Source organism: Cucumis melo, chromosome 10 (genome assembly GCF_025177605.1).
Source record: "Cucumis melo cultivar AY chromosome 10, USDA_Cmelo_AY_1.0, whole genome shotgun sequence".
NCBI classification, from domain to species: Eukaryota; Viridiplantae; Streptophyta; class Magnoliopsida; order Cucurbitales; family Cucurbitaceae; genus Cucumis; species Cucumis melo.
In genome coordinates this window covers 24143818-24162711 of record NC_066866.1, presented here as the reverse complement: position 1 = coordinate 24162711, position 18894 = coordinate 24143818, and the positions used below count along the sequence as shown (strand labels likewise).

The following is an 18894-nucleotide window of genomic DNA, read 5'->3' as shown; positions in this document are numbered from 1 at the left end:
AAGACAATAACTATTACTGGAATGATCGTCGTCGAGTGCACCACTGCTAACTCAAACACCGTCTACAAAACCATTTTCGGCCACCAAATCAACTTCTATATATATGAAACCAACATAGATAGTAATGGAAAGCAGATTGACAACAAATATTTATACATTTTTTTCATTCGGTACTTAAAACAAACATTTAGTGTATGTTCGATAAATTCCATCAGAATATTAAACAAAAATATAAGGATGAGCATATATAAAGACAAAATCAATTAAAAAGACAAAATCAAGCAGTAATATCAAGAAAAACAATCAAATAGTGCTGAATGAAACTGAAACAAATTGCTTTGAATCATCACCATCCAAGCTAAAAATCTTGAGCTCTTTTGGCCACTTCAATGTCTTCAGTGGAATTTGAGTGACATCCCAATCACTCCCTTCTGTATCCTCTGCTTAAATTCAACATTCTTTCATTAAAACATTCTACAATCTCAAACAAATCAAACTAGAAAGACGAAAAAGAGCAATGTATCTACGGAATACGAAATTCAATGGACAACAAATCTTGTTATAGGGTTTTTTTTCTTTCTTTCTTACTTTGTACTTTCTTCTGTATATATCGAAGACTTGCGTAAGAGAGAAGAAGATTATGGCAAAAAAATGTAAGGCTCGATCGGAGAGTTGCCATCCCAACAAATTATGTGACGAAAAATGGAGCAATGTCCCGGTGCCTGGAGATTGAGATTGTAGCCCTATGTAGCGAAGTATGTGGTTCATTGAAAGTAATCTAATGCTTGACTCGATTGTTGAACTTTTGAAAGCATGTTTGGTGAAAATCGCGAAATCATTTCTACAATTTTGAATGTTTGAATTGAAATGGAATTGAGGTTAAGGTTAGGGTTAGGAGTAGGATATAAAGAATCGCTTACATGATTTGGGGGTTGAGCCAACCAGTGTATTTGTCTTCTAGGTGAGTTGAAGACAAAAAGTGAGAAACTAGGGCTTGGGGAGAAAAAGGGATTGGAAATGTTGATGAATCTAAGAGAGGAGGAAGAAGAAGAAGAAAAATGGGCAAAAGAGGTAGAGAGATAAAGAAGAAGAACAAAACGCTGTATCTATTCTTCCTTGGACGAGAGAAAATAGTGCAGAATGATTTGGGGATAAATGTTTTATGCAGAAGAAAAAATCATGCAAGTGGTTTAGTACCTTCTCTTTTCTTTCCTTCCTTTCATTTGATTTAAAATAAATATTTTTTTATTTTATTATTTATATTTAATGACATTTAAAAATTGTCATAGATTTATGACACTTAAAAATTGTCATAAATTCTTCAAATCCGAAAAATTTTGCATTTTTTTCACAAAAAACGCGTGTTTTGACCTTTTATGACATTTTTTTCTTCCCTTCTTTCAATTTGCGATGGAATGAACTGTCATAATAGGTCCCCCTTTTTGTAGTGAATATGGTTTAAATTTATATTAACTTAATTTTAATTTTAATTAATATAAATTTAATTAATAAAATAACTCCATCTTCCATCCTTCTTAAATGGTTAAGATACAAAGAGAATATTATTGTTGATCTCTCTCTACTTTTTCCCGATCTCTCTGCTTTGAAAATCTCTCAAAGTTTTCCCTTCATCAAATCAATATCACAGAAACTCACAACTCTTTGTGTGATTTTTACCTTGATAGTAACGAGGAAGACTTTGTGGTATTCTTGGGAGGAATCTACAAAGGTCGTGGTGTTCTTGGGAGGAATCTACAAAAGTTAGATTTCTTTTTTCATTTCCTCCTTAGAAAAGCATGTTGAGTTTTATTTTATTTTGTTTTATTTGTTTTCTTTGAATTTTGTGGGTTTTCAAATTTAATTCCATTTTGCATAGTGTTTATACACTTCCGCTATGGGAATTCCATTCCTTTAAAAGGTTGTTGGAAATGAAAATGTGGAGCTGAAGTTCACCTCTGCAAGACATTCACAGTGAAAGAAGTTTTGCACACTCTAGAGATAAGGAAGAATTTGGTCTCGGGTTATCTCCTCAACAAGGTAGACTTCACTTAGACAATGAGAGCTGATTTATTTACTCTTATTAAGAATAATGTCTTTGTGGGGAAGAGTAATGCAACTGATGCAATGTTTAAGCTTAATCTCAAAATCAATAAAGTTCAGTCTTGTACTTGTCTTCTTTTGATACTTGGCATGCTAGACTTTATCATGTTAATAAACGAATAATTAGCAACATGAGTAGATTGAATATGATTTCTAAGTTATCAATGCATGATTTTGATAAATGTGAATATTGTAGTCAATCTAAAATAACTAAGACTTCGCATAAATTTATAATTAGGAAATTTGAACTTTTAGATTGAATACATTCAAACTTGTGTGAATTTGATGGTGTATTAACTAGAAACAGTAAAAGATATTTTATAACTTTTATCGATGATTGTTTTAAATGCACTTTTATTTATCTGCTAAAAAATAAAAGTGATGTTTTGACATGATTAAGTTGTTTGTAACTAAAATAGAAAATTAGTTTAATTTTGAATGCACTTTTATTTATCTGCTAAAAAATAAAAGAGACCTAAATATGATTCAGGTGCCTTTAACAACTTCTATAATACACCTGCAATCACCCATGAAAAGACATCACCTAATTCTTCTAAAATGAATGGGAAAGCCGAAAGAAAAAATAGAACTCTATATGAATTAGTAGTAGCTATTTTACTTGATTTAGGAGTTGGAACAATATGGTGAGGTGAAATTATTCAAATTATATAATATGTTCTTAATAGAATTCCAAAGTCTTAGAATACAAAACCAAATTTTTAAGAATAAGAAACCAAATTTTTAAGAATAAGAAACCAAACTTCACCTTACAAAGTCTTTAAGAATAATAAACCAAAATTTTCATATTTCAGAACTTGGGGGTGTCTAGTATCATGAGCATGCTTGTCTAAAGCGTTGTTTGTCTATGGCCGCATGTTCGAACATCCTCAAACCACCTTATCTTTATGGTTTGTACCTAGTTTAGTCTACTGTTTTCCTTTTGTTGCCACCGACCTAGAGTGTGATGTTTCACACTTTTCATATGCGAGCCTATCAACGCTAAAAAAGTTTAAAATGTACTATAGGGGAGACATAGTAGTTGAATCACCGACCAAGCCTTGTTGTACTATTTGCAATCTAAGTTTTCTTTGCAATTGAAAATCTTCAATGCTTTCTTTAACGATGTTCTCAATACTTTTCTTTCTCTCAAAACATGAAGGGAGGGGGTGTGACAGTTGCAATCAACGCTTCTTTCAACATTTTAAATGCTTTAACACACAAGTTAGTGAAAGAGAGTCTAGAGGTTATTAAACTTGAGACTCATGGTTGGTTATATACGTAAGTAATTCTATGTGAAAAGTCATCGATCATGATCATGATATGTGAATTACTCACTATATCTCTTTATCACATGAACGCTAAGTTCTTGTTGATTTCAAGTTTTCCTATTGCTTGCCCAAGTATAAGAGAAACAATAAGTTTATCATCTAGAGTCAAACAAAGGGAATAGATATCAAAGGTTAGTTGTAGGATTTACTCATCATTTAGGTTGTATAAAAGAATTATCTATACAGTATGATGAAATATATGTTTAACTATAATTACTTATCTACACTAGAGAATCTATAAAAGGTGAATTAGATAGATGCGAACTGGAGATGCGAATTAACTTATATTAATAAAGGTTGATTGAATGAATATGTGTGGCTAGGCGATTAGGCCATGAAGGACTCAATGCGATATAGCTTTCATAACTAGTCTATGATTAAGGTGAGCTCCTCTTGGAGTCTTTAAACGCGACACTTGTCCTCTTGTTGGGGTATAAATGACTCAACCTAGCTAGGCGAGATATATCTAGAAGGTTTCACCTATAAGGCTTATAGTACTTCTCTTTTAAGGGTGGCAACCTTTTGACGCTTAAGCCCACACTTGTTCTCCTTTCGGGATACAAATGGTTGAAGTTATCTCACTAAGGTAGAGTTTGTCCAAACTCCTCCTTGCGTGCATTAGTCATATCCTTACTACTTGCACACTCGTGTAGTTGGTGATAAACACTGGCCAAGTGATGACTATATCTCAACTAACATGAGAAGAATTATAAGTTTAACTTCTTATCAAGAACTTATCACAAGACTAAACTATGAATAACATATTGACAGGTCTGTAGTGCAGAAATGATAGATTGAAAAGGTATACACATGCAATATATTAAAGAATGTAGGCCTTCGACCATTGGACAATATGAACAACATATATTACAAACAATACAAAAATGGTAAGAAAAGAGAATGGAAAATGTTTACAAGTTAGGGGAAATGGAAAAATGGGCTTTCCTTCATTCAAACTCCAAGCTTTCACTCGTAGGTTGATCGGAGAAGAAGAAGATTTCTTTTGTAGATGGTGGAAAGGCTACTCCTTTATGCCTTTCTCTAGGATTTTGGGTCCATTTAGAACTTGACTGGACATCAACATATGACTTTTCACACAATCGACCCCCCTTTTTCTTGATGGTGATGAAGTTCTTTATATAGGCAACTTTCGACAGAAAACTTCTATTCTTTTGATCATGTCAGCATCAAAAGTCGCCATTGTCAAGTCACATCATCTCCAACTACAATTCTTGTCTTTTAGTGAACCGTTCTCGCATAGTGATGAAGCTCTTCGCCTAGCATTTGTTCTCGCCAGACGGGCTTTTCTCGCGTAGCTCTTGTATGATATCCTCTACGATTCACTAATATCTTCTTTTGCTTTTATTCCTCAACGCTTTTACATCAATTGGTGCGAACAAGGTTGAAATAACATCAACTATAGCTAGGAAACCTCCAATCCAATTTTTGATATCATATGCACTAACACGATACCCTCTGTTACCATGAAATAACATTTTTTCCACTTTAGAACAAAGTTAGTTTTGCATCGCTTCAAAACTGCTTCTAAAATTTTCAAGAATAAGTTATAAGAATCCCTAAAGATCGAAAAATAATGCACGAACATTTCCATTGAGTCTTCTAAGAAATTTGAAAAGATGGCCCTGAACACCCTCTGGACATTACATAATTTGAACGACATGTGTCGAAAAGTAAACATGCCTTAAGGACATGTGAAAGTTGTTTTCTCCGTATCCTCTAGTGCCATCATAATTTGATTATATCCTAAATAACTGTAAAAAAAAAGCAGTAGAACTCATTGATTGTCAATCTATCAAACAATTGATCAATGAAAGGAAGGGATAAGTGATCAATGAATGACAAGCACCAGCTTGTCACTATTCTAGTTGAAATCAACTTTTTGTTATTGTTTGACACCACTGTAACATTTCCCTTCTTAGAGACACATTGAATAGGACTTACCCAATCACTATCTGCAATAGGGTAAACTACTCCCGCATCCAACCACTTGATAATTTTTTTTTCACCATTTTTTTCATTGCTGGATTAAATTTACGTTGAATTGCAATGCATCTGCATATCCTTCATCCAATCTTATTTTATGCATGTTGTATGAAGGGCTGATACCTCTTATATCTGCTCATGTCCATCCCAACACCTTTCTATGCCATCTCAACAGATCTAGCAGAGACTTTTCATCTAAATTGTTGTCCACTCCTAAGTATGCATACTTGAGCTGTGTTGGTAAAGCTTTCAATTCCAATTTTGGTGGTACTTCTAGTGAAGGCTTAGTTTTCTCTTCACTCCTTTCGTTCATATTCAAATTCTCTGATTTCCTCTAACTCTCTGATAATGGGTTGATTTCCTTAAAGTCATCATACTCGAAATCTTCATCTGTATTAGTCAATAGTTCCTCAAGCACATTCTATTTATACATTCCCATCATAGCACATTGATAGATTGACAAGTCTTTATCCCATATGGATTTTTCAACGCATTAAACACATTGAATATAACCTTTTGATCAGCTACCCACATAATTCCCTCAATTTGGTGAACTTCAATAGTGATTTGCCTATGGATAGAAATGGTCTCCTTAGAAGCGGAACCTTTTTTACATAGTTCATTTCTACCAAGATAAGGATGTCCTCAATCTTACCTTAAGGATGGACGATTGATTTTTCTGCCAGTTGAAGTGACACTGTGGTAGGTCTCACTGTCCTAATATCTACCTTTTTTACCACTGAAAGTGACATCAACCTTAATATTCCACTAAGTATTAATCGAACTTAGTGAGCTAAGTGTCTAAATCTCATGTAGCACTTATCCCACCAAAGTGTTAATGGGATTATCCAACAAAATGTTGCATTTTTTCACTAACTAGTCCAAAGACAATATGATCATTTGACTATTTAAGTCAAAGTCATACTTTGACTTTTTCAAGTCAAAAGTCAACATTTTGAATTGTTACTATTTTGTCAGTCTTGACTAATTTCGACCTTCCGAGCATGAATCCTCATTTATTTTTCTAAAATTCAAATCACATTTGAATATAAAGCCGGTCAAAGTTTGACTTTTCAAAGTAAAAATCAACATTTTGGCTATTTACAACTTTGACGATTTCCTTCAATTTTGAGCTTCTGAATATGAACCTGTATTTATATTTTTAATATTTAAATCACATTTAAACATAAAGCTCGATCTCAAACTTATATCTGACGGTTGTATTAAATATATTTATTGATTTCTCTTTCTTTACCTAATTCGAACAATTCGAACTATTCAAACAAATTGTTCTAAGTTAATTCCATATGAGCTAGCAGAAGAACCTAATGGACCTATAGATCATGGACTCCAACGATTTGAGATTAACTGACTAAACCCTTTTAGACCGAGCTAATCAACATTTGTAAACTAACGAGTCATTCCACTAAAGTCTCGTAGTTTCCCTCCCCTCACTATAGATATATTTCTGTCCATCTGATATAACCATGATCTGTAAGTTAATCCTTCACAGGTTGTTCATAAACTCGACTGGGTCAAAATACCGTTTTACCCCTGAAACTACATCTTGTTCCTTAAGTCCACCTAATCTACCATTAAACAATTAGTTTAAGGTCTAACCTATAAACCGAATCCCTCTTGAGCCAATGAGAGGGTGGCCCCTTGTCAAGACTTGGATTCAGTCCTTAAGGGAACAACCTATTTACTTACCCTAAAATGGGTAGAAGTGAATTTCGTCTTGCATTTTATGTCCATAGCCATCCATACGATGTTACCCCTAAAATGGAAGGTTTATTGGGCCAGCGCTGTTAAGTTGCCTTCACCTATGCAGATCTAAGGATAATTCTATTTAAACAGAAGTTCATAGTTAACTCAGGATTAAGATTAAGTTACCAAGGTCATCATAATTGAAATAGTCAGTTTTATATAGTCAACGGTGTTATAACTTAAAAGTGACTATTTCATGGTTTCAGTCTTATGTAAATCTTTACATAGGATACCCCCACTCCCATGTCTCTATATGAACGATTTAGGATCACATCGTTTCTACTAACTACAGATCATGTCGATCCATAGCGTTCTCAGACTAAAGAGCCCAACTTGATTCATATACTATATACTATTTGGGCTATATACTCGAACTTGACCCATGTTTATGTCTCTATATAAAGTTCAAGTCTACACTAGATAGCTTCGAGACCTTAGTTTATTGTATTTAAGATTATAGTATTCTATTTTCTCTAATAAGTCTTTAATAACCACTTTATTAAATAGAATATAATTTAACTACATACTACGAGTTTTAGGATATAAATTCCAACACCTTTTTCTCTAGATGAAGAAATCTTTGTGTTAATGCAAATTGTTGATTGATGTTGTTGAGTTGTTGTTGTTGAACTTATGACATCTGATCTCTTTTAAGTATTTGGGTCTGGTCTATCTTGTAAAACCTTTCCACCATTCAATATCACTACTTGATATTGATCTTTATCCATTACCTTCTCTTTTTAGAATCTTTTATCTCTCTTTTCTATTTTTCAATTCGTGTCTGAGACACGAATATATTCTAGGACACGGTATGCATCAAAGAGATCAGAAGCATAAACAAAGAAGACTTTCATTTTAAAATGGAGGTGGTGGTAGAATTACTAAAATCACAAAGCATACTGCATTTGGAGATCTTTCGCCACATAACATGTGCTACTTCAGCAAAAGAATCAACCTCCTCATCCAATTTGCAGACACCAAGCTCGTTTACAATAAAAAGTTGTTAGAAATGACATGTGGGCTTTGGCTCATTAGCAAAGTTAAGATAAATTATCCCACATTGATAGTTTTTGAAGTGGTAAGTGGGTATGTACACTTAAGTAATCAAAGGGGATTTCAAACTATGTTGGTGGTGATAGTATAACCCTGTCACCACACATGCGTCGCTGTCGCCATCCGTTTGATCAACAGACAGACTTGGGCTCGGGTTCAAGTAACCGCGCTTGCGCGAAAAAGGATGTTACGATCACTCTCGACCTTACTTTTCTGACAATTGTTGCCAAAGCACATCATGCTTTCCTTAGTTCTCTATAAATTGGTTGCATTTCATTTATCTTCAACACACAAAAATCATTCATTCCAACTCTCTCCTCTCCATTCTCCACTCCACATTCTCTATAAAGTTCTAAGCTTACGGTTTGGTTTCTTTTCCCTATTCCGACAAGTGCACATCTGAATTGGGAAGCTATGTTAACCTTAAGAAGCAACCAACATCATGATTAGCACCACGGTCGGTCAAAATTGCTTTTAGGGCAGTGGTTCATCACGACACAATAATTCCCTATTGATCTACATTCTTACATTTTTCCAAAAATCTAAAAGCAATTCCACAATATTGATCAAGACCTCCTACAAAGTTCTACCTGATTTGTCCAAGCTAAAGCCACTTGAAGGAACAAACTACCACTGTTGGTCCCAAAAACTGTTGATCTTCTTTAAGCAGCTAGAAGTCGACTATATCCTTACCACCGATCTGTCATCTGATCCTCCAGCAACCACTCCAGCACTCTCTGATCCAAAATCATCCATAGGACCTTCTGCTACTGTTGCTGACCAAGTGATCGATCCTGCGAAGTGTGCAAAGGACAACAAGACTGTTCGTAGGCATCTGTTGAACCACAAGTCTGATCCAATGTTTGACGTGTTCGTGGCTAAAAAATCTGCCAAGGATATCTGGATCATCTTGGAATCTCGATATGGAGGAGATGATGTTGGGCGAAAAAAGCACATTGTTGGAAAATGGCTACAGTTCCAGATGACAAACGATAAGTCAGTAGTGGAACAAATACATGAATACGAAAACCTGATGGCAAATGTTCTATCAGAAGGCATGAAGATGTGTGAAATACTCCAAGCAAATATTCTGATCAAGAAGTTTCCTCCCTCATGGAATGACTATCGGAATCACATGAAGCACAAGAAGAAGAATTTGAAACTTTAGGAACTAATTAGTCACATGCGCACAGAAAAAGCCAATAGACTGAAAGATAAGTTAGCCTAAAAAAATTTAAATTCAGTTAATACTAACTTAATTGAATCTTCTGTTGTTAACAGAGATAGGAACAAGCAGAATAAAGGGTATAATGAGAAAAACTCCTGGAAGAAAAATCAAGAAGAAGAAGCTAGTTTGTTATGTCTGCGGAAATGAAGGACATCATACCAATGCAAGGAAAGGGAGACCAAACCAGAAACCAGTACCTCAAGCCAATCTTGCAGACATAACAAACTAATAGAAAACAAGACTGACTGGATTCTCGATACTGACACCTCGAGACACTTCTGCACCAATCAAGAACTTCTTTGTGACTACGAGGATATCGCAGATAGAGAATACGTATTCATGGAAAACTCAGCTACTGTAGGAGTAACAGGGAAAGGGAAGGTTATTTTAAAATTAACTTCTAGAATAACTCTATCTCTTAGTAATGTTTTGTATGTCCTTTTTCTAGTAGGAATTTGGTGTTTGGGAGTTTGTTGAATCGGGTAAGTCTTAAGATTGTACAGAAAGGTGACAAGGTTATCCTCGCCAAAAATGGAGAATTTATCAATAAGGGGTATCTGTCCAATGTCTGTTTGTACTTAATACTGTTTTCATGAATGCAAATGTTCCAAGTTCTACATACATAGTTGAATCTGTTGATTTATGGCATGGTATACTAGGATATGTGAATTTTGCATCAATTAGGAAGCTTAAAGACTTAGACTTATTAATACATTTGAATCGCATGAAACTGGTAAATGCCATGTTTGTGTAGAAAGTAAATTCTTTAAGAAACCTTTCAAACAAGTTGTAACTAGAAGTACCGAACTATTAGAATTAATTCACTCAGATCTAGCTGATTTAAAAAACACTACTAGTAGAGGACGTAAAAACTATTGTGTATCTTTTGTTGACGACTTCTTTAGATTTATTAAGATCTATTTGATAAAAACAAAAGATGAAGCTAGTAGCATGCTTTTGAAATTTAAGGCAGAAACTGAAAATCAGTTAAGTTAAAAGATAAAAAGATTAAGATCAATAGAGGTGGTCAGTACTCTAATAAAATTCTTAAAGAATTTTTTGAATCAAATGGTATTATTCATGAATTTACTGCTCCTTACTTACCACAACAAAATGGCATAGTTGAACGAAAAAATAGAACTCTTAAAGAAATAATGAATGTCATATTGTTAAGTTCTGGTTTATCTAATAATATGTAGGGGGAAGTCGTGTTGTCTGCGTGTTTTGATCTTAACAGGGTTCCCCACAGAAAGATGGACAAAACTCCTTAAGAACTCTGGAAAGGATATGCATTAAATCTCTCCTACTTGAGAGTTCGGGGGTGCTTGGCTAAGGTACCATTTCCTGCCTTAAAGAAATCTACAGTAGGATCTAAAATCTTTTACTGCATATTTACTGGTTATGCTCAAAATAGTGTTTCATATAGGTTTATGTGTCTAAATGATAAAACCATAAATGAATCTAAGGATGTAGAATTCTTTTAGCATGTGTTTCCTTTAAAGAAATCTCTTACTGTTCCTTATCTGTCTAGAAGTATGCATGATTCTGAAAACCCCTTAGTTGTTAGTGAAATATCTATTTCTAAAACTGTTAATACTTTGAACGTAGGATGTGAACTACGACCTAGTAGAAGTAAAAGACAAAAAACTGAAGAAAAAAAAAAGTGTTAGACCAGATTTCTTAAGCACTTTTATAATGGAAAGATACAATGAAATTGATAGTAATTTCACAAGTTTATTTTTAATAGATGAAGATCCTAAAACTTACCAAGAGGCCTGAAACTCTGTAGAATCAAGTATGTGAAAGGAGGTTATTAAGAGTGAACTGGATTCACTAACCATGAATCAAACATGGGACTTAGTAGACCTTCCTAAAGGAAGTAAGCCAATTAAGTGTAAGTGGATATTCAAAAGAAAAACAAAACCAAATGGGTCAATAGAAAGATACAAGGCTAGATTAGTGGTAGTAGGGTATTCTCAAAAGGAAGGTATTGACTATTTTGACACCTACTCCCCTGTAACTAAGATCACCACAAATGAGGCTTTGATTGCACTAGCTGTCATACATAGTCTTCTTATTCACCAAATGGACGTAAAAACTACCTTTCTAACTGGTGATTTAGAAGAAGAAATTTATATGATGCTACCAGAAGGGTTTAAAATTTCTAGCCAAGAAAATAAAGTATGTAAGCTTAAAAAGTCTCTCTATGGTCTTAAACAAGCTCTCAATCAATGGTATGAAATATTTAACAATACTTTGATAAAAAAAGGATTTAAAGTAAATTCTTCAGATACATGTGTTTATTCAAAGCTATTTGGAGCTGGTTGCATAATAATATGCCTATATGTTGATGACATGTTGATCTTTGGAACAAACATGGAATTGATAAATGATACCAAGTTGTTCCTTTCATCACACTTTGAAATGAAAGACCTAGGAATAATAGGCCTAATTCCTGGTGTTAAAATTAGGAAAAATGAAAATGATTTGTATCTGTGTCAATCTCACTACGTTGAAAAAATACTAAAGAAATTTGATTCCTTTGATGTTTCTTCAGTAAGAACTCCCTATGACTGTAGTAAACATCTTAAGAAGAATAAAGAAAATAGTGTATCTCAACTTGAATATGCAAAGATCATAGGTAGTGTTATGTACTTTATGAACTACACTAGACCTAATATTGCATATGTTGTCAGTAAATTAAGTAGATATACACATAATCTTGATAGATACCACTGGGATGCTCTACGTCACCTATTGAGATATCTTAAAGGGATAATAAATTACTATTTGCACAATAACAAATTTCCTACCGTATTAGAACGATATTGTGATGCAAACTGGGTTACAGACAATAATGAGGTCAACTCTACTAATGGGGTATGTATTCTTGCTCGAGGGTGGAGCAATATATTGAAAGTCTGTAAAACAAACTTGCATAGCTAGATCCAAAATGGAATTTGAGTTTATAGCATTAGGGTTGGCAGGACAAGAGGCTGAATGGATAAAAAGCCTACTAGAAGATATACCATTGTTGGGGGGGGGCATCTGTGCCTGTATTCATACACTGTGATTCATAAGCTACCATAAGTATAGCCAAGAATAGTGTCTATAATGGCAAAAGAAGACATATACGTCTTAGGCATAGAGCTGTGAAATAACTGCTAAAGGAAGGAACCTTTTTCCTTAGAGTTTGTTCGATCTGAGAAGAACATGGCTGATCCTTTAACCAAAGGACTAACAAGGAAAATAGTTCTAGATTCCTTAGAGAACATGGGCCTAAAGCCCTTTGGCAATCCATAACACTTGGCATTGGGTGGTCTATTGCGATAGACTTGATGGTCCATAGCCCCTTATTGGGCGGTCTATTGTGATAGACTTGATGGTCCATAGCCCCTTGTGTGGACTGTCCTTAAATGGACTTGATGGATGATACGACAACCTTTGTGTGGTCCATAGTTGGTATGGATAATAATGAAGTCTCCATAGCTCTTTTTGAGTGGTTTGGTTTGGCAAACTTGATGGAGCTGTCACATCCCGATCTAGGTTTTTCCCTCTAACCTAGATCGTGGTGTGATTCTACTCCTTAAAAACATTCTTTTTCCAATGAAAGATTAGTAAGACACTTTTCAAGAAATTCTATAAAAAATTTTATAGAGTCTCCTCTAAAGAAGGGACTAACCACACTTGGAAAATAGAAGAAAAACACACTTCTATGCTTTTCAACCTCAAATAACATCGAGTGTGTCTCACTACACACTCATCCAAAATAATCTAGAGTCCCAAGCAAAGTTTATATTCAACTACAAATTAGTTACAAAAGAAATACAGTCTAATAAGAGACCTCTCAAAACTCAAATCCTCATTGTGACTCTCGCTTTTTCTAATCACCCAATGAAGCAATAAAAAACTTAAGTATATACATACAAAAAGAATGAGAATCTCCAGTCAATTACAGGGAAGCTCAACCAATGCTTGATCCTTTACCACCACCTGGGGGGGGAGAAAATATTTAAAATGTGAGTTAAAACTTAGGGAGCGACGACTTTTAAAAGCTTACAAAACATATATTCAAACTGTTTAATTATAACAATAATATCAAAATAATAATTAAAACACTACAGTTATATATGATAAATCATAAGTAAGGCCAACAAAGTTGTACTCAAACCAACCATGGCAAGGCATTTAAATATACAGCCAAAGATAGGTCGCACATGACCAAGGAATCATACGGCCAAAACTAGCTCACGCATATTTAGTACCCACCACGATAGCAATTTTCATCCAATCCGACCAATGATAACATACTAAATATAAGACCCAAATAGTTCACACGTGATTCATATCTACAAAAAAACACGCGACCAAGCAAAGCTCACGCATACTTAGCACCTACCATAGTTACAACCTCCATATCCACTCCTATATGCACATAGAGCCACCCACCATTGGTTAAGCTAGTCCCAAAATCATATCACAATTCTCCATTCATGTCCTCACCTAAGCTCAGGTTCCTGGATCTCCAATCATGACCTCTTTCAGCCCCGGAATCCCCGGACAACCATAGGTGGCGCTACAGAAACACATTCACGTAGCCTTTAGGGAAATGACCAACACTATTTTGTAAACATCAACATGTTTAAAGTTTAAAACCAAACATGGTTAGAAAGACATTTCAAATCATTTTCGATCCTTAGCAATCAATACATCCTTTTAGAACTCTTTCAAATCTAGTTATAAATCAATGAATATTTTAAAAACCAGTTGTCATCTAAAACTTGCTCAATAAGGTTGGGTTTAACCATAGTTTCGAAATACAAGAGTTCATGAAAAATCGAAATTCATATTTGAAAATATTTCTAACACATAGTTCATAAAACAATCATACAAGTAATCGTCAATATCATAGCGTACTATAATAACATACATAAATTTATAACAAAAATACTTGAAAATAAACCATTCGCTATCAGTAACTCAATCTCCCGGGATTATACACTTTTTCCATTTCAAGTTGGCTTGAAACAGAGATTAAGGTCTCTCAGTTATCTTCACTTAGCAAGACAGCACAATAATCTTTAAAAACACTTCATTGTGAGCATTCAAGCTATTTTACATTTTTAGAGCCCTTAAATTCTCGAATCTCCTTAGACTAGACTACAAATCCACTTCTAAACCTTTAAACCTCAAATTTAGATCCTTAGTAAAATGGATGTCCAAACTTAAGTCAAACTCATTGGGTTTTTCATTTCAATATGCTTTTATTTCAACTATCGCTGTTTTTTAGGTTTAGTTCCACTATATCAGCCGAGTCAACTAACCTTACACTTCATGAGGTCACTTAAATTCATTTTATGTTTCTAAGGTTCTCGATATTCAAAGCGCTTAAGATTAGACTAAGCCTTTCATCTATGAACCCTTGGAATTGAAATTTAGATACTTAACCCCATGAGCATCAACTTAGTTCAAATTCAACGGGTCTTTGATGTTGTAACAACCCAACTCCTTATACTGAGTCGAAGTCATTACTAAATATAGGACAAGTGGTTTAAGTCATAAAATTTAGTAAAAACGCATAAGGTTTGAGAAATTTATTTATGAAAATCCAAACAAGTAACATGCAAAAAATGATATTTCGTTCCAAAGTCCTACTCGGGCCCTATAAAAAAAATGGTAAATAGTGAAGAATACTCAAACTCAGGTACTAAAGTCAAAAACAAGAATAAGCGGAAGCAGAAATCCCTATGGCTCGCCACGGTCACTTCTGGTCGCTCGCCAGCTTGTCTTTGCCCTTACCTCGTCCTCTACCTGAAAGCATGACATGAATAGAGTGAGTATAAAATACTCAGTAAGGGGACCCACTACTAGTCCCACTAGGTACCTGTTAGCTTCCTATCAGAGTCCTGTAACTGGTACCCAATCTCTGGCACGTTCCCGAACACGTGCAACATGCGCTCCCGTAGGAACGTAACTCTGGTCTTTGGTGTCCCGGGGGACGCCTAGGACAGTCGGGATGCGAGGACCCCGTCGAGTCACTCGAGTCATATCTATATCCATGCTAGACTGGTGTCCCGTCGGACCACACAGTCCTAAATAGGTGGTGATCCCGAAGGACACCCATGCAGGTACGACTCTAATAGGTTAAGCTAACAGGTACCCTAATCACAGCATACATACACATGGCATCATCATATAACCATAACAGATTAATCATCATTTCACTCTCTATCTCAACATCCGTCGTACAGTCATAACAGTTCTCGTCATCACCACATCATGCTATAATATAACCATATCATCAATCGCATCATACTATCATTAATTTCATGCATCGTACAGTCTAGTCCTCAACATGCACAATTGAAGGTACGTGACCCCATAATTCTAAACATGGAGCTAGTAGTAGAAATCTCTTACCTGGAGATTTGGTTGTCGAGTCCTAAAAGTAAGAAAAGGTGTGCTTTCCAAGCAGCAAGGCTCTAAATGATTAGAAACAACAATTAAAACCTAACCTTCAAGGGACAGAGATCCAAAAGTCGTTTGAAGCAACTTACCCCAAAATCAAGGTTGCGCTAACTCCCTTTAAGTCGAGAAAGAATCCCACGCTCCAACACCAATTTGTCCAACCGACCCCCTTTCAGAAAAATAATTTAATTCAACCATTAAATTATTTAAAGAAACTAAAATTCCTCTTCGTTGGGTATACCAAATCCCAACTATCTTCCAAAACTTACCAAGGAACGTGGGAAACGGCCAAAATTTGTGTGGCTCCAAAAGGTAGGGATTGGCTCGGCTTGATTGGCTGGAAGAGCAAGGATCGGCTCGTGCGCAGGCACGGCTCGACTCAGGAGTAGGCGTGGCTCGGCTCGGGCGCAGGAGCTGCGCGCGTGCGGCTCGGCTCGGCGCAGGAGTTGCGCGCGTGCGGCTCGACTTGCGGGTGAACACGGCGCTGCTCGGCTACGCAGAGCGGCTGCGTGGGGCGGTCGGGTCGCGGGGCGGGAGCTTCGGTCGGGTCGGGTCTTCGCGCAACGTGGCGCTGACTTCCGGACTCGGGTGGTGCGACGGGTTGCGGCGGTCTGGCTAAAACCACGGCTTCGCTCGGTGACGGCTGCAGATGGAGGCTTCGGCTGCTCTGCGTCGGATCGAAGTGGCGTGACTCGGCTTCGGCTGGCCGACACTGCTTCGGCTTGTAGACGCGCAGGTGGTTCAGCTTCGGGCGATGGCTGCGATAAACGGGCTGTGCGGCGGACGCTCGGCGTGCGCGGATCGGCTTGGACGGATCTCCGACGCGGCTGGGAGGATGGCGTCGGCTCGGTGGCGTGCAGCGGTCGATCGGCGGCGGCGAGGAGAGTGGCGGCGGCTATGGTGGAGAAAATTTGGGCTAGGGTTTTCTTGGGAAGGTGATGGGTTACACGCCTCCCAATGCCCCTTTTTAAAAGAACCAATAATAATAAAAAAAAAAACAATTATTACTTCCTTTTCTTTTTTTTTTTCTTTTTCTACTCTAATCCAATAACAACCCTCCTCTCTCTCTCTTCATTAAACTCAACAATTGACCCTTTCCAAGGTATTAATTTTGTTACTTTCATACTTAATTATTTTATTTTACCCTCAAACTTCACAAATAAAAAAATAATCAACCAAAGAAATTCTTTAATCTTAATTAAGTATAAGGTCAAAAATAATCCAATTCCATAAAAATGTCGAATTTACAAATTTACTCTTGCGATGAACAAATGAAAACCCCAATCTGTTGGGGCGTTACAAATGTAGATACGCTTTTATACCTAATATCCATACCTTGGCGATTTAGATCCATTAACAATTTCAATATCAAACTAACTAGTAAATAACTTAGGAACTTACCCAAACTCATTTAAAACAACCTTAACCATGTTGATCAATGCTTCCAAGTTCTCTAAATCTTCAATTCCTCATACAAAACAATATTGATAAAGTCAATTTTACGTTAAAACTAAATGGATATTTAAGAACTATGAGAGAACCCACTAAATTTATCTAAAACCTTATCGAGACCTTGTTGAAATCACCTTGACAGCACGTTAACGACTTCCTAAATTCTAATCTAGTATCTAAAATCATTGTGTGTTTCGAAGCTTATATAAGTAACACCCAAGCAAACTCTAAAGTTAATAAAAAGTCCATTTTAAACTTTAACATTCAATTCAATGGCCCAAGTAGCATAGGTAATTCATTTTTAACACTTAAACTTAATGGGCATTCAAGAACTCTAAGACAACTCAACGAAAATATTCCAAAACTTCCCCAAAACCTAACCAAGTTATTTAAACTTCAATGGACAGCACCATAAGTACCTTTTAAATTTGAAATCAAGCATTCGATATCATGGGTTATTCAATATTATCACTAAATTTAGATGGGTAGTCAAAACCTGCTCCATAAAGAATAGAATCTTACCCAAGTTGTATGAAAATGTCCAATTTCAAGCTTCCTAAGTGTTGGGCAGCAACTAAAAATCTCCCAAGATTTCAAATCTGACAACGAAACATGATGGGTATTAACGAATTTGGGTCAAAAGCTTATGGGTATTCAATATTTCTATGAATTCAATAATTTCTTACAAAAAATTACCCATAAAACTCCAAAGGTGAAGATCGAGCTTCACAAACAATAAATTTCAACACGAGAGTTATTCGACCATGGGGTTCAACTTTTGATAGTAAGAAACACTAACCAATGGTGAAGGAGACATAGTTTCACGACTTAACTATTCACAGACGTTAGGTGTGGCGTGCTGTCATCGTTCATCGTCGGAGGAGCGGCTCGCGGCTGGTTGGATGCAAAATGGTTGGTGCGTCGCAAGCTGGACGACGACGACGCGAAGCTGCCAGCTTCAGATCTGTAAGGATAGCGAAGGCGAGTCTTTCTGGTTGTTGTCAGTGAGGAAGAGAGGAAAAGAGATCTTGGGCGTGAGAAACTTTGAGAGACGGGGAGGGGCGTGAGTTCCTTGAAGAAGAAGATGATCTCCCCTTTTTTTCTTTTTCTTTATTTTATTCTTCTAAAAAGGAAGGAAGAAGAAAGGAAATAATAATAGGAGAGTAAATGGCCATACTACCCCTCATTTCAAAATAAACTAACCTTTTTTTTCCTTATAACTTCATTCTTTTCAACATCTAATAAAATTTCAAGTCTTAAACTCAACTAAAAATGGTTCTAAATTTTTATTTCAAATAAATCAACTTTTAAAGAGTATAAAAAGCATTTACACTTGTTTTTCACCACTTAGGAGATATTAAAATAAATAAAAGGAGGATGGAATGAGGGCTTACAAGAGCATATAACGTAATAGTGAAGGTGGGCCACCTTCTATGAAAGAGTTTAAAGGTCCTTTTCTAGAGCTTTCACGATGACTCGAGGTTCATTTTATGT

At 35.9% G+C, this 18894-nt stretch overlaps 1 long non-coding RNA gene across 5 annotated transcripts; it reads right to left on the bottom strand.

The window, feature by feature from the left end:
* Positions 1 to 372: 372 nt before the first annotated feature.
* LOC107992093 (uncharacterized) lies at positions 373 to 18502 on the bottom strand. 5 transcript variants are annotated; one of them, XR_007824202.1, is made up of 5 exons: positions 18200 to 18502; positions 17923 to 17999; positions 17350 to 17407; positions 13880 to 14056; positions 13214 to 13473 (listed from the first exon to the last, which is right to left on the bottom strand). It is a non-coding gene; the product is annotated as an uncharacterized LOC107992093 (long non-coding RNA). The 5 variants fall into 5 exon arrangements; XR_007824204.1 differs by lacking the exons at positions 13214 to 13473; positions 13880 to 14056 and adding an exon at positions 373 to 440; XR_001764525.2 differs by lacking the exon at positions 13880 to 14056.
* Positions 18503 to 18894: the final 392 nt, after the last annotated feature.